This window comes from Phoxinus phoxinus (genome assembly GCF_949152265.1).
Source record: "Phoxinus phoxinus genome assembly, chromosome: 21".
Taxonomy (NCBI): Eukaryota; Metazoa; Chordata; class Actinopteri; order Cypriniformes; family Leuciscidae; genus Phoxinus; species Phoxinus phoxinus.
Window position 1 is genome coordinate 5864540 of NC_136896.1, and position 15725 is coordinate 5880264.

A 15725-nucleotide genomic window follows, 5' to 3' on the forward strand; every position below is an offset into this window, starting at 1 on the left:
CATTTTGTCATAATATAAGCTCCATATAACCCCCCCAGCCAAAACTTCTTGGTCAACCTGTATAAAGCTGGCTGACAACGGGAAATTCCTACCGCATGACAGCGGATTTAGCATATTCCGAACATCCAAACCGGTATTTGATAGAATTGCAAGGAGTCCTAGTTGAGTTTAAGTCAGAAGAAGATTTATGAACCCGAGGATTGAAATTTATATCCTCCTTTATTAGTCCATATGGACCCAATTAGGTTTAGATCAACTTGGGTGACATTAAGCAAAAGTGATGAATATGTTGTGAATACATTTTGAAATTATTTTTACTTAGCTGATTCCATTGGGCATGCAAAACAGAAAAGCAAGCACGCTTTTAATTAAAGTTGTCAAAAGGAACAATTTTTGTTCTGTAGCAGTTTGTTGCATTTTGGAGGAATTGCCAGTTACCACAATGGTGTTGAGCTTGCATATCAACATATTAGAACATATTTCCATAATAAGCTGTAAAGCTCAGAGCAACAGAACGATGTGTTTTGTTACAATACCTCTATTATTATGATAACGGTTTATATATACAATTAAAGCGCTATTCGTATACACATCAAATGTTTAATTCGACCTTCTGAAATGACAATAATCCTTTTATGTTTAAAATAATAAAATGATTATCCATTTCTATGTCTGTTAGTCATTACAGTATTTCTGAAGCCATGTTAGCAATCCACATCCAATAAATAGCCTATTAGGCTACAACGTTTGTAATATTGGAATTAATATGTAGAATGTAGAATTCAGAAACCCTTGTTATTAGAGAACTAGTGGCCGTTAAGTGAACTGCAGCCAGCAGCGTTTTCCTCGTGCTCTCACGTGCGTAAGAGACTGAGGGTGTCGTGATTCAAGGCCCAGATATACTCACGGCAAAGTTCTTTTTTGTTCATTGCTTAGAGGTAAAAAGAAGTTGGAAATACCTTTACAGCGATATAGCCTACTGTCAAGAGCATCCGAACGCCATCCACGCTGCTGAGAGCGACGGTTAGATGAATATGTAATGAGCTGCGCACTTTCCTCTCAACAACAAAATAAACACAACTAAAATGACAGCGGTGAGAAAGCAGCAGTTTCGGTCATCTGATCATAGCTTTGTGGATGTTTGCACCAGCTCTGCAATTCACCGGCAGCATCATGTCGACAGATGAGGTATTTATTGTTATAGTTTTATTGTGTTTTCGGTGGTTATTGTATTTCAGTTAATCATCGTTGTGGTAAATTATTGTGAATTATGGCCTGTCAGGACATCGAGTCCACAGGTTTCCGAACAAGAAAAAGGACGGTGCTATCTTCCGTGCCTGCGTTTTGTGCAGGACGGAACTTATCACTTCTGCATCTGCTTTGAAAAACGCAGTATTGTGTAGACGGGGAAGGTCTCGTTTGAAAAATGTTGTTACAAGCTGTTCCCACATTGGCAATACAAAAGCCATTAATTCTTACATATGGGCTATGTAGAACCTTTAACTGTTTATGATGGAAAAATACTAATACTAATATTAATATTTAAAATAACTTTTTAGGCCCTATATTTTGTAACCTATTAATGAGAAGTGTCATTTGGTTAACTTTGACCAAAATAAACAGCTTGGCATTTTTCCAAATAAAAAAACTCGTCATGTCATGTCTGAGTCTTCACAGGCACCTTCGTATGACCTGTAAGAACCGCTGCTTCAAATGCAAACATCCGTAGGCCATGTAAAAACTGTCTTTGCTGATATGAAGGTTATATAGGTCCCCTCAAAATAATTCTCTGTCTAAGAGGCCTGCTAAAAATAGCACAGAGTCAATATTAAGGCCCCGCTGCGGTGCAGAGTTTATCATTAAATATGCATGATACTTTAATGTAAAACATGACACTCAGCCACGGGAGAACTTGAGAAACATGTCATACCTTCAATACAACTTGATATGGAATGCTTGCGTTTGAGAATCGGCACCAGGATTTGCAGGTGGGGCGGGTAAAAGAGCCATTTATTTGGACTGACAGGATTTGTTTGGCAACCGATATATCAATGCAAAGCTCAATAATATGTGCTCTTTTTGAAAGGGCTTGTTATAAATAATTCAGAGCAGGTTCTGTCATGGAGACTCAGGTGCAGGTTATGGATATGATTTGTGTTGCCTGTATTGACAGAGGCTAGTCTATGTGGCTCCTTGTTTCCCTGCCCAGGATAAGAAACGGGCCAATATGTATATGTACGCACGTCATACGCACTATGGTGTAGGATAAATCATTAGTTTATTTGTGAAGGTGTTATGTGTATTATGCTCGGCATTTTCAGTCCGTGTTTGTTGTATAAGTTTGGGCTTTTTAATCACTTACCAGTGAAATTCCTTTTTGTTTAGCTGACCTTCCTCTTGGAATTTTATTATTTAAATGCACAGTGGGGTTTTAACAGCCCTTGAAAACTCATATAATATAACCTGTAATGCACCACTTCAATCAACATAACGTATACTTGCAGTATGTCAGCTTTTTTATTTTATTTCATTGCATTAACTTTTTTTACATTTTAAAGAAAGCACCATATAGCGGTTGGTTTCAGTTCAGAGCTATTATGTCTAATGCACTGAACTCGGTCACAATGACATGAAGTACACGAAGAGACTGCTGAGCTGCTTTCTATAAAAACTGCATATGGAAATGAATCTATCAACAGTTCAAAGGGGAGAGTGTTGTAAATGTCATCCCTCACTTCTCAAGCCATTCTTCAACTTTCTAAACATAATTTGCATTCTCGGTTCTATCTTTAAAATGCATGCATCCTTACACATATGTGCTGTGAGGTGAAATACAGCTCAAATATCAGGTGGTTTTTTTTTAGTTTGAGAATAACAATGGTGTTTTCGTGATATCGACCTACGTTTAACCCTCAGAACATCTCTTAAAGGGTAAGGTTCCCCAAAGATCAAGTCTTTTGGTTTGATTTCATCAAACTTGACACTATTTTTACACTTGACACTATTATTAGCGAAAGACTAAGCTGTGGATTATATATTAATGCTCAGCTTAGAAGAGTGACTACTGAACTCATGGGGCTTTAACAGGTCTGACATAACAAAGATGCTTTTAACAAGGTTAAACTAAAACATGCATAGAAAGACAAAAAAGCTCAGAAATCTAAATGTCACTTATGTCACACACACAAAAAAAAAAGATAAGTGAGTTGCTGGAAAAGACTAAGAGCCCCTCTTCTGACATTTACAGTATTTCATGAATAAAACATTATAGAATGTGCTGCTTTGAAATATAAATAGTGTTCTAATACATCTTCTAGTATGTCTCTAACATGTTTTAAGTAGAAGGCATTGACTTTTAACTTGCCATATACTGCCATCTGCTGTTCATGAGTTAGTGGTGCATGTTTTTTTGTTTATTCATACCTAATGTACCAACTACATCAACTGCAACAAAGTTGTTGTTTTTGAGAGAGAGAGAGAGAGAGAGAGAGAGAGAGAGAGAGAGAGAGAGAGAGAGAGATTCCTGAAGCTGCATGTAAAATGTACTTAATATATACAGTATAGATGACACATTTCCCAGAAGCATTGCTATCTGTGTAAAATGTGTCTCTTTCTATGTAGTGTTTTTTTTTTTTTTTTTTTTTTTTTTTACTACAGACAACCACACTTAAAGGGTAAATTTCACCAAATTGCAACCTAGGCTATTTTTGTTAATCTTGCCGAGTCAAACATTTGTGTAAAAGCATAATTAAAATAGAAACGCCTCTTTTAAGATTGACCGTATTTTCGTTTTCAGTCAAAATGCCTTTTGTATGGGAGTGCTAGGAGCACTACAATGATAGCATCAAAATCGCTATTTTTAAAACATTAAGACGGCTCGACACAACATGAAACTGTGCTTGAAGTATCAGGGGCTCTACACATGAACTTGAGCATTGACAACATTGTTTGTGTACACACAGTCTACTAAAAAGAAAGGTTTTGTACGACTCACTTTATCAGTTAGTGTTTCCGGTGGCTGGAATTTTGTCAGTCAAAAGTAGTCGATCTCCGAATGCAACGTAATGAACTGACTCCATATGAGGAAATGTCATGAACTTGTAATACCAATGAAAAGCATGATAACTTAGACACTTAGCTCATGGCAATTTATATGGAAACAAGCTTTAGGAGCTTTCCATCTTTACTCCTCATGTTACGTTGCATTCAGAGATCGACTACTTTTGACTGACAAAATTCCAGCCACCGGAAACACTAACTGAAATAGTTAGAAAATAATTCAAAATCTTTTTTTTAGTAAACTTTGTGTACACAAACAATGTATTCAATGCTCAGGTTCATGTGTAGAGCCCCTGGTGATACTTCAAGCACAGTTTCATGTTGTGTAGAGCCTTCGGACCTGAAATCTCTATAATTTTAAGTTTTAAATAAAAACATGCTGGGATAATGATTAACATGCTATGGACTGAATAAATAGTTTAAAAAAAAAGCAGAGGTGTGATTTACCAGCCATTAGAGTTTGATTGGATCCACAGACTCTAATCTAATAATTCTAATTTAAAAATAATACTTCTATTTAATGATAAGCCTGTCATGTGCTACTACGGTTATTACTTTTTTAATTATTTGCCATTTCCTTTCCTTCTCTCTTTAACCCTATCAGAACAGACCTGCAATCCACAAGTTGAGAACCACTGATAAAAATATAAGAACAATGGAAATAGAAAAAAATATAATCAATTGATTGTGAACTCAATTATAGTCTGAATGACTGTTAACCCTTCGGTTGTTTGACTCACTGTTTGGTCCATTAATATGAATATGATTACAGATTAATTTTAGACTCTTTGTTGCACATAGATGAGTCGTACTGTAGCTTTGGGGTAGAAATGTCCATTTCTCTCTTTCTCTGGCTCTATTTATCCTCTTCCTTGCATTTTTAAATACAGACACGCTGTAGCCTCCATCAGAGATCCTTGTGCTTCATTGAATCCTGCATGAACACAATTGATTGGCACGTAAGAAAGCAACAAGAGCCCAGTCCAAAAGCCCACCCTGGGGCAAAGCTCACACAATCGCCATGTTGTCTCACATCCAGCTCTCCAAATGCAATGTGTCAAATTGGTGTGGAGGAAAACAATGCAGAACTGAGTGTGTGTAAATGAGGGATTCTGGAGAGACCAATAACACCTTCAGTGTGATGTTTTGGGATGCGTGTGTGTGTGTGTGTGCGCATTTTAGTGTTTGGCTGCTTTTGGTGAAGGGACCATTTCTGTTGTAATATTATCTGCTCTGTGGTCTTGGCTGGAAGAGATAAGGTGGTTCATACAACAGTTTATCAGACATTCTCCCATGCAGTCTCTTAAATGGATACCCAGAGGGGGCAGTAAAAGGCCATGTTGCATTGTGTGAGCTTGCTGCTGTGTTCATGCTGCTTTATTGAACATGGAACAAGGCCATTTGGATGCACAAAGCAGAGATGATCTTGGGTAAAGTGGATGCACCCAGAACAGTCTGAAACTTACTTTCTGTGTAATAATGATTTTTTTTTCTTCTTCACAGTGGCACTTTGGAATAAATAAAAAAGGTCAAGTTCACTGAATAAGGAATAATGTAATGTAGAATACATATAATAATGTTACACAAAATAAGGCAGATTTAAGTAAAAACGCTAAAACAATCTGCCAATCAAGAAAAAAATGTGTTTTTTTTTTCTGAGCAGCACACTGTTAAATAATTAAAAATATAAATAAAGAGAATACAGTTTCAGTCGTACTGAAAAATGTTGTTTAATTCAAGTTTACTTGCCGTTTCTTTAATTAACTCTTCAATCTTTGTTTAAAAGACTCTCTTAAAGCGTATTTTAAGCAAAGAGGCTGGAAACAACTAAAAGTGCGCTCGCACACGATCGGGGCTGCGTTCCTGTCCAAAATTGTCATGCCCTTTACTCGCTAACTTCTCTCCGTCTCGTTCACTCGGATGTACGTCATTGCTTACGTTGCACGAGTGCCCACTACTGGCGGAAACTGCAATGGGCTGAATTGGAACGTCCTAAGCCCTTGATCACTTGGAATCAGCTATAGAGTTGATGTATTATTATTATTTTTAAATCCCTTTAATAATTTGTTTAATGCAGCATCCAAATGTATAAAGGTGTGTTTTGGGTTGTTTTAAATAAAAAATATATAATTAATATATCATAGAGTTGTTTGTTGTGGTGGTGATTAGACGTGATCTGTGCTGACATCACAATCTTGAGGGAGCGAGTCTTCATATGTACACTTCAGGCACCTATATGTCCAACACTGCAGTACGCATTGTGGGACATATTAGGTGCCTGAAGTGTACATATGAAGTAGACTCGCTCCCTCTGTCAAAATCGAGGGAACGAGGGTCTGTCCATATAAACTTCCCTCGTCCACTTCGCAAAGTGGAACGCACTTCAAAATGGCGGCATGGATTCCCCCGAGGGGAAGTGCTTAGGGAGGTTTGCAAGTGCGTGTCTAAAAGTGGACTGGAACGCAGCATTAGTCAGGTGGATTCACAACCCCTGTACTGCATCGTGACTGTACTTGGTTAACACAGTCTCACCCCAAAACGTCACATACTGACGGGTCTTGACCATACGGCAACATACGACGAAAAGGGTACCCTTTAACGTCCATGTGTGACGATTCGGGTTATGGGTAGATTTAGGTATGCGTTAGGGTACCGCTAGGAGGCGCTGCTGGTGCGCTTATGTCTGCGTCTCATATTGACGTTAAAGGGGAACCCTTTTCGTCGTATGTTGACGTATGGTCAAGACCCGTCAGTATATGACGTTTTGGGGTGAGACCGGGCTGACTTGGTCCACGATATAAAGATCATTACTTGGATGTGGGGAAAAAGCTCCGCACACGAGAAAAGATCTAGGCCGAGTTGGATTTGGGTAAGCCACTAGGTGATGTAGACGGTCAGGTGATGCACAGCGCAGAGAGAAAACGGGTTCGTACTACGGATGAGCACCATCTCGCTGTCCGACATGTTCGATGAGATCCTCCAAGAGAATAACCCATTTGCAAGACAGAGGACAAGCTCAGCCGCTCAACAGTTAGGTTATCTCTCAGAAGTCCCCACTCCCCGGAGGAGCAATAACCCTCTCGAATTGTGGAGGACCAATCAAGGCTGCTTTCCCGACCTGGCACAGATGGCACACAGCTAGGCTACTTGTATGGGGAATTATTTAAGATTTTATTTATATTTTGGTAACACTTTATAAGTAGTTTAATAAATATTGTAATAAATGTATTGCTCATTGTTAGTTAATGTTATAGTTAATGCTAATGTTAACAAATGGAACCTTGTTGTAAAGTGTGACATTATGTATTTTATACTATTTTCAGTGTAGTAAAATAGTAGGCCTACACCGGTTTTCAAATTTCATTATCTCAGAGACATTGTTTGTTTTGAAATGAGCAACTGTCAGAAAACTGCAATATTTAAAATGTTAATTATTCTGTACTTGTCTGATCCATGCACAAGCACCGACAGCGAGAGACTGTTTAGTGCAGCATCTCATGCCATCGATGAGAAGAGGAACCGACTTTCATGCGAGAAAGCAGAGAAGCTACTTTTCATAAAGAAGAACCTGACACTTTTCCTGAAGAAGTAGGCTAAGTAGCCTTATGTCTAGGACAGTTATTCATTTGTTGTGGGTTCATCCACATTTTTTGCACTTTTCAATGCACTTTTTGTTGTTGTTGTTGTTGTTGTTGTAGGCATACAGTTACATTCTTTCAGCAGTCAGTTAAAGGCCTAACATAGGCTATTCAAGAAGGGGGGCTTCAAAGATGGCCAAATACAAATATATGTTACTAATTTATTTATATTAAGTTATATTGTGCTTTGTTTGTATAATATCTGCTGGAATGTTAAACAAATGTTCAGTGTTAAATAAATATTTTTAAATTGCGTTTTGTAATTAGATTATTTTTTCTCTCTGAAAAGCAAGACAAAATAGTAAAAAACACATTTTTACTATTTAATTAATGCAATGGTGAAATATTTGGCAAAATAAATGGAAAAAATGCGAAACACTGCGTTCGGTATTCGGCCAAGCGTTTCATTATTATTCGGCTTCGGCAAAGAATGTTCATTTCGGTGCATCCCTGATAAAAATCAAAACTGCGTAACATTACAGAATGAAATGTCGACCCAGGATGAGCTATAGGATTGTAAGCTTTGGGGGTGTTGGTGGACTCGATCTACTCCATCTATGTTTTGATCATTGTTCTGAATCCAATCCGGATGTAGTCTTTGACAAAAATGCAATTTTCTTAGCTTTTTGCTCAAAATGGTGCTTTTTATGAAACTTACCCACATTCAAATGTTGATTTAAATAAAAAATGCATTCAGCTGCATAAAATGTTTTTGTTGGTGGTGGTGTTTAAAAGCAGAGGGTCTTTTCTTTTGATATATTACATGTTCAGATATTCCTACAACTAAATATTCTGGAGGCCATGAAACTTTTGTGAAAATGATCAAAAATGTGGGCACTGGCTAGAAACTTTTTTCAAAAACGCTGGCTGGGTAATAATTTAATTATAACTTTAATAGCAATTTCTGAGTGAAAATTGTTTCTACACAATGTTTTTTTCAATGTGCACAATGTGCATTTGTCCTTTAGCTCTTCCTTTACCAGGGTCGTGACAAAAGGCGCATGCTCATTGTTACTTGCTCAGTGTTTCCTGCGCCACTTGATTCTGGAGTGTCATAGTGAATGGGATATGAAACGACAAAATAATGTTAAGAGAACATTTCTATTGAGTTGTTGCTGGCTGCACGCAAAAACAAACAATAACAACTGTGGTGCCAATAATCTAATTTCCGAGAAAATAACTTAAATGAGCTGGTTCTTTTTAGTGAATCAAAAACAAACGGCAAAATAAAATTTTACTAGCGAATGACTCTTATGAGAATCAACATCTGATTCACTTCATGAACTGCTAGTTGTAGCCTATGCTTTTTGTTCATTATAGAGATACTGATATTAGGGCCTTCAAACTTATATGGGATTAAAGGGCACCTATTATGGAATTTTGAAATTTACCTTTCATGTAGTGTGTAACATAGATCTAAGTGAACAAAAACATCCTGCAAAGTTTGAAATATGAAAGTGCACCGTATATAAAGTTATTGTCTTTCAAAAGTGAGAGTCGACTCGGAGTCATTTTTATGAATCGTTAGAAGACCGAAGCTTTTTCTCTGACTAGATGACGTCAACTTGTCAAGTTATTTGAATACGATACACCCACTTATTGCGCTCCAAGCCCAGGGAAAATATCATGGCGACGAGACGCTGTGTTCTGAAGTGCGGCTCAAAAGCAAACTTTTTTCATCTGCCCAAGGAGGAGCATTTGAAGACTAAGTGGCTACAATTCACTATACCACAGAAGTATAGTCCGAGCCTTGTGCTTTGTTCGCGTCATTTTGAAGACGATTGCTTTTTAAATGCAATCAAACTTGGATTCGCGAGCCGAATGATATTGAAGGAAGGTTCAGTTCCAAGTGTATTTGCATCAGCTTCCTCCTCCGTATCACAACCTGTAAGTGTTATTAATAATTTTTGCTTTTATATTTTATGTAGCATGCTTAATAATTATTTTGTTTGTTGTGTAAGCACCGTTTAGCTTCTAGGTCTTCAATGACAATTGTATTGAGATATGTGAAGTGTTTGTCGTTGTTTTCGGAGTTGTCTAAAGAATAGAGTAATACCTCGTAGTAACGTAACTGCATTTTTTTTTTTGTAAAAACGTTATGTTTATGCATCGGGCTAATGCAAACAAAGACTGATTGTGCTTTTACAATATGAACTCTGGGCTATGCTCGCTAACATAACATTAAATTCTTTATCTTATTTTTCGTTTTTTACTACAAACTATAAAGCAGTGGACTATAATCATTATTATAATACAATTTAATTGATAAAAGCATCATTGCACTCCGTGTTAAAAATAAGTATTATCTCTGTAAACACTGCTGGGTCATCTGACCAATCAACGCAGATTAGCGTCGCGCAAAGGAGGGGTTTGAAAAATGAGTCGTTGAACGAATCATTTGGGAGTCGGTGAGCAAATCAGGTAAAAATAAATGCATATTATACGAAAGCAAAAGTGTTTTTTGTCATTGCATGCATGTAAAATTGTTGTTGGGGACTCCCACAACAACATTAGGAACATTTTAAATGTCATAATAGGTGCCCTTTAAACAGTCAATTTCAGGGCCAAACGTGTTTTTTTTTTTTTTTTTTTTTTTTTTTTCCTGTTTACCTACCATGTAAGGTCTAAATATATAGGAATCTGAGTGCACATTTTTATATTTATATGTAGCAACATTGTATTAATTTGGAGGAAAACACATTTACCTGTACATTGAAAGAACATCTGGTTAAAAGTTTTGACCCTGTCAAGTATCTCAGGTGACTTTTAGGGCATTGGGGTCAGGTGGAACGACCTTATCCTAAAGAAAGTATAGATGCACAAATATAGAATATAAATCCTCTTGTGTTGTTGTGACCCTGATGCCCCCCTAGAGATTTTCTTCAAGCTAGGAAGCTTTGAGGCTCCTGGGAGAAGGTGCTCTTCTATTTCCTTTGAAATGACAGGGGGTTCAAACACACCCTGTAGTTTCAACAGTCTTGCAGGGAATTGGGCAGTGATAGGACTTTTTCCGGAACAAGGATTAGTCTTTTAAAGAGCGTTCTGTCACAGCGTTCTGATTGCCCTTCACACGGTGTTCCTGTCTAGTCCCGGAGGCCTCAATTTACTTACTTATGATTACTATGTGCATGTCTGTCTGAACTTCAATTTCTTGCTGCATTGTTTTCTGAAATGTATGGAGTTTACTGAAGCTTAAACAGAACACCTCAACTATTATCAGTTACTTTAAACGCATTACATGAAAATTGTTGGGAAAAGTTCTTCCAAATAAAATGCAACACTGTGTGCACTAAGAGGACCTTCCAAATTCTTCAGAAGAAATTCATTTCATACATTAAAAAAAAAAATCTTAGATTGTGTCATGGATCCTAGAATGTGTCAAAAATCCTAGAATGTGTCCCTATATCCATCGCACATTCAAGGATTTTTTTTTTTTAAGTATGAAATAAACTTCTTCTGTTGTAATAGCAAATAGCAATACTGTCCTGCAAATGCAAAGCACAATAACTACACCGACACTAAAAATGAGAAAATGTATGTTTGTTTATTTATTAAACATTCATACTTTGAGCATAGATTAAGCCAAACCCATCCGTCATAGTTTAAGATACCTGGGATTTGTAGTCACTTTTTCCTTTTTGTGGCAGAATAGCAGTAACAGTGTGTGTGTGTGTGTGTGTGTGTTCCTGCTTTTGAAGTTGTGATTACAAGCTCGTTGCATTCAAGTGTTCTGTTGTCGGACAGAACTGGAATCATGGAGGACACCAGGTTTATTCTTGCATATTCATTTGGAAAATCTTATTAAAGCCAAAATTATATTTAGCGTCCCATTCATTGACAGCCATATACACATTAGCCATGCTATCTACAGTTGATCAATTCTAGAATTTCTGTCAAGTACAGGCTATTTTCGCTGCGTATATAAACTACGATATGCTTCAAATAATTATTTATAGAATGTAAATATGCACCACTTTAACTGGTAGTGTATTTACTTGTGCGTGCGTGTGTGCATGTGTTTTCTTCTCTGTATTGTGTGTTGTGTGGGTCTTTATTTCCTCCATTGTTGTGAATATTACATTTGGAAAACACATATCCAGTGGTGGAATATCCTGAAGGTGTTGTAAGTTCATGGGTGTAGGTTCAAACAGCAGGAGCCAATCCAATGTGTCCTTGAGCGAGACACTTACCCCAGGATACTCCAGGGGGATTTTTCCCTGTAATAATGCTACTACAAGTTGCTTTGGATGAAAGTGTCAGCTTGAATGACAAATGAATAATTAAGAGTAATCCATTTTAACCTTCCCAAAGAGAGGCATAAGAATTACACACTTATTCATTTAAATTCCCAAAATTCTTCTGAGAATGCAAAGCATTAAACCTTGGCTAGTTACGGCAGAAGAACGAGCTTTTGGCACCTTGCAGAAACCGTAATTTCTCCTCAACCTCGATCCGTCAAGATAAAAGACTGTCATAACCCATGGCCATGGCCCTCTGAACCTTTCAAGTTGAAAGATTGCAGAGCAATATTCATGAATGGTTGGGCACAAATCTATTGAGGCACTTCATGAAATGAGAGACCCACTTTCTAGGTCAAGGAGAAACCCAAATTCATTCTCATCAAGGCTGCAGTTCTAGAAAGTCATAAATGGCTGCTTTATAAGGATTTAATTGATCTTTTTTTATTTTTTGCCAGTAGCCATTTACATTTCTGAGTGTCTGTGCAAGTTGCTTCATGACACACATAAATATATTTATTGTGTTATTTGTATTTATTTATTGGGCATTTAATAGTACATATAAATCTGTTTAATTGGTGAATTGCATTGACAAATTATGTGATGTTATTAATTACTTATTGGTCTGTAACCAAAACAAATTCATTTTACTGACTGCACTCTTAAAAGTAAGGTTCCCAAAAAGGGATTTTTGCGGCAATCCCACGGAAGAACCATTTTTGGTTCCCCAAATAACCTTTTAGTGAAATGGGTTCACAATGTCTCTTTTTTTTTCTAAATGTGAAGGACAATCTAAAGAACCTTTTTTTCCACTATAAAGAACCTTTTGTACAATGTAAAGGTTCCATAGACGCTAAAGGTTCTTCATGGAACCATCAATGCCAATAAAACCCTTTAAGAACATTACTGAGTATTGGTAGTTGTACATGTTGGAGGCTCTTTAAAGACAACCAACACCCCGGGCTGCAAAAAAAGGTGTAGGTCATTGGGACGTGTGTAGGTGAATAGTGACTCTGGTACATCAAACTAAATTATTTAAACCCATTAATCGAACTACATTATTTAAACGCATTAATTTATCTCTAATGCATCAGTGGGTTCTGCGGGAAAGTTAATAGAGTTTTTTTTTTTTTTCAAACAAGCATTTTAAATGACATTTAAATATACATGGAAGTGTTGAAAGCATATTACCACAACCTCAAAATCATTTGCAGGGGTTTTGACAGATTTATTTTGTTTAAATGTCAAATTGTCAATATGATTATTTTTGCTGATGTTTTGTTGTCTTCTAGGTCATTCATCTTTATATTTTTTCCCCCCTATTTTAATAGTGCCATCACAGGATTCCATTCTTTACAAAAATGAGGAACACAAGTCACGTAAGTCCTCTCTTCTGTGGCTTGAAGCCAGCACAAAAATGTAAATTCAGAGACAGAGGTTCATCTGAGAACTTCTATTATCACCTACACTTAAGTCAAAGTGTGTTTTACATCATCTTAATGCAGTTTCTGAAAAGACAAAACAAAATTTTAATGAACTAAACCATCCATTTTTTTCTTTTTCTTTTTTTCTTTAGATGATTGACTTTCCAAAATGACCGTGAACAACAGAGGAGTCATACTACAGACCAAGATGCAGTAACCATGTTTCCTAGATATTTCATCATGCGCGTGGCGGCAGATGTTCAGGTGACCTTGGTAAAGTGTGGCATTGTTTGCACTCTATACAGAATTTCACCTCAAGATGGCACCAAGTAACTGCTGAACTCAGCATAAGAAGTCAAGGACGCCCGAATCTGTTGTGCGTTGAAATGCAGGTCTAGTATTTCAATGCGATAGTTGTTCCCTAAAAAGATTCAACGGAAATGTATGCAGATTAGTTTGGAGGCTGAAAATAGTGTAAACGTGATATGTTAGGCAATCACAGACTTCAACATTGGCAGTATTGCTATGGAGAAGATGTTATATATAGCTGCAATATATATAAATATATATATATATTAAATGTAGGCTATCTAAATTATGCAAACATATTTGAAAAAAATATTTGTTGTACTTGTAATTTTCTGTTTACAAATTCACACACATTTATTATTTGATTTTATTACACCATTTTTTATTTTAAATATTTCTAAAGAAATATGTTAATATTAGTATTAAAATATTGTGTAACAATAGTCTGAGCTGTGATATAAACTTACATTGTTGGTGTAATGATTAACTTAATTTTTCATGTAATTATTTATCTTGACTATTCAAATGCAAAATCCCTCACACACACACACACACACACACACACACACACACACATGTATATATATATATATATAAAAATATATATATATATATATATATATGTAGTATGATGTGAATAATAATACATTTATAAATAAAATATTTGTAAATAAATTACATTAAAAACATACTTTTCTTAACTGGCTGAAGTATGTCTGCGTAATAATTAAGCACTTTTACTTTGTAACTAACTACAAACAAGACCTAGCCTACGTGAACGACAGAACAAACGGACCATTGACCACTAGATGGTGCCATGGAATTAAAAAAACTTGATTTGTGTGTTCTTAATGAATAGGGTATAGATACCATGATACAGACCATATACACACTGGACTTTAGCTCCGTTGACATGTCTGAGTCTAAAAGCACTTACTCCAGCATGTTCACTATGATTATTTTATATATATATGTGTGTGTGTGTGCGTGTGTGTGTGTGTGTATATATATATATATATATATATATATATATATACACACACACACACACACACACACACACACACACACACACACACACACACACATCACGTGTATGATCTAAAATGCTTGTTTTATTCACAAGATGTCTCTGGAAGATTGTGTGAATGCTTTTACTAAACCGTGTTGTTTAATTTATGTAGCTATCGCCTTAGAGAACAATCTGTCATTCATTCAAACCCGTAGAGGTGTGTCAAAATAAAAACAAGCTGGTAATCTCAAAGCTATTTACCTTCTGCTGTTCGTACCCTTGCGTTTGGGTAGGACACTAATACAAGCCTTCAGTTTGGCAACTGAAACAGCAATTATCTAAATCAGCCCTCACCACTTCTCTCCTGCTCGTCTTCTCCTTCCTAAACCTCCCAAATTACACATCGACGGCACGAGAAGACCGTGCCATCAGCAATAAGCTGGAAATGACATGACTGGCATCTGCAGCTCCCATAATCACGGGAGATATGATGGATGCGTATTACTGCCGCTCAAAAGAGGCGGGCAACCCACATTCAAGAATGGCAATTACAGTTTTCCCCCAAGAAAATCACCCAGATGGAGCCAAAATATGCACAAAAAAAATTGTGTAACCATTAACGCTCCTCTTCTGAATTTTGACTGAAATGGGCATTACAATATAGTGGGGCGTGCACCTCCGTTTTAAACGCTTCAGAGTCATTCCGCAGTGCCGAATGAGGTCATGGCTGTCGCTTAAAATGCTGTTTTGATGCTTATGTGGCTCATTCTTTGCCGATGTTTGTGTAATGAAGCTTGCGATGACATTATAAGTGGTGTGTGTGAGCAAGACTAGCAGTAACTGAGCGAGGCCAAGGTTGGGGGTTGTGTTGTGCTCTTTTCAAGAGCTTGAAAGAGCATGTGTGTGTGTGTTTTTTAAGATATGTGTCGTTTTCTTCCACAGTAGGTCAGGAAGTCCTCGCTAGTAGCTCGAGTCAAGGTCCACGAGGCCTCGCAAATCTACCAAAGTGCCAAATATAAAATCTTTTTATGAGCTCAGTCAGGTA

General features: G+C 36.9%; 1 long non-coding RNA gene across 2 annotated transcripts in view; it reads left to right on the top strand.

Moving 5' to 3' along the window:
- The first annotated feature begins 824 nt into the window (after positions 1–824).
- LOC306989898 overlaps positions 825–15725 on the top strand; it is a 31843-nt gene continuing 16942 nt past the window's right edge. Inside the window, exons 1-3 of one of the 2 annotated variants that reach the window (XR_013795767.1) lie at positions 825–1188; positions 13267–13314; positions 13512–13623. This is a non-coding gene — a long non-coding RNA (uncharacterized lncRNA). Of the gene's footprint in view, positions 1189–13266; positions 13315–13511; positions 13752–15725 lie in introns of those variants that run through there. The other variant, XR_013795768.1, reaches the window with a different exon arrangement.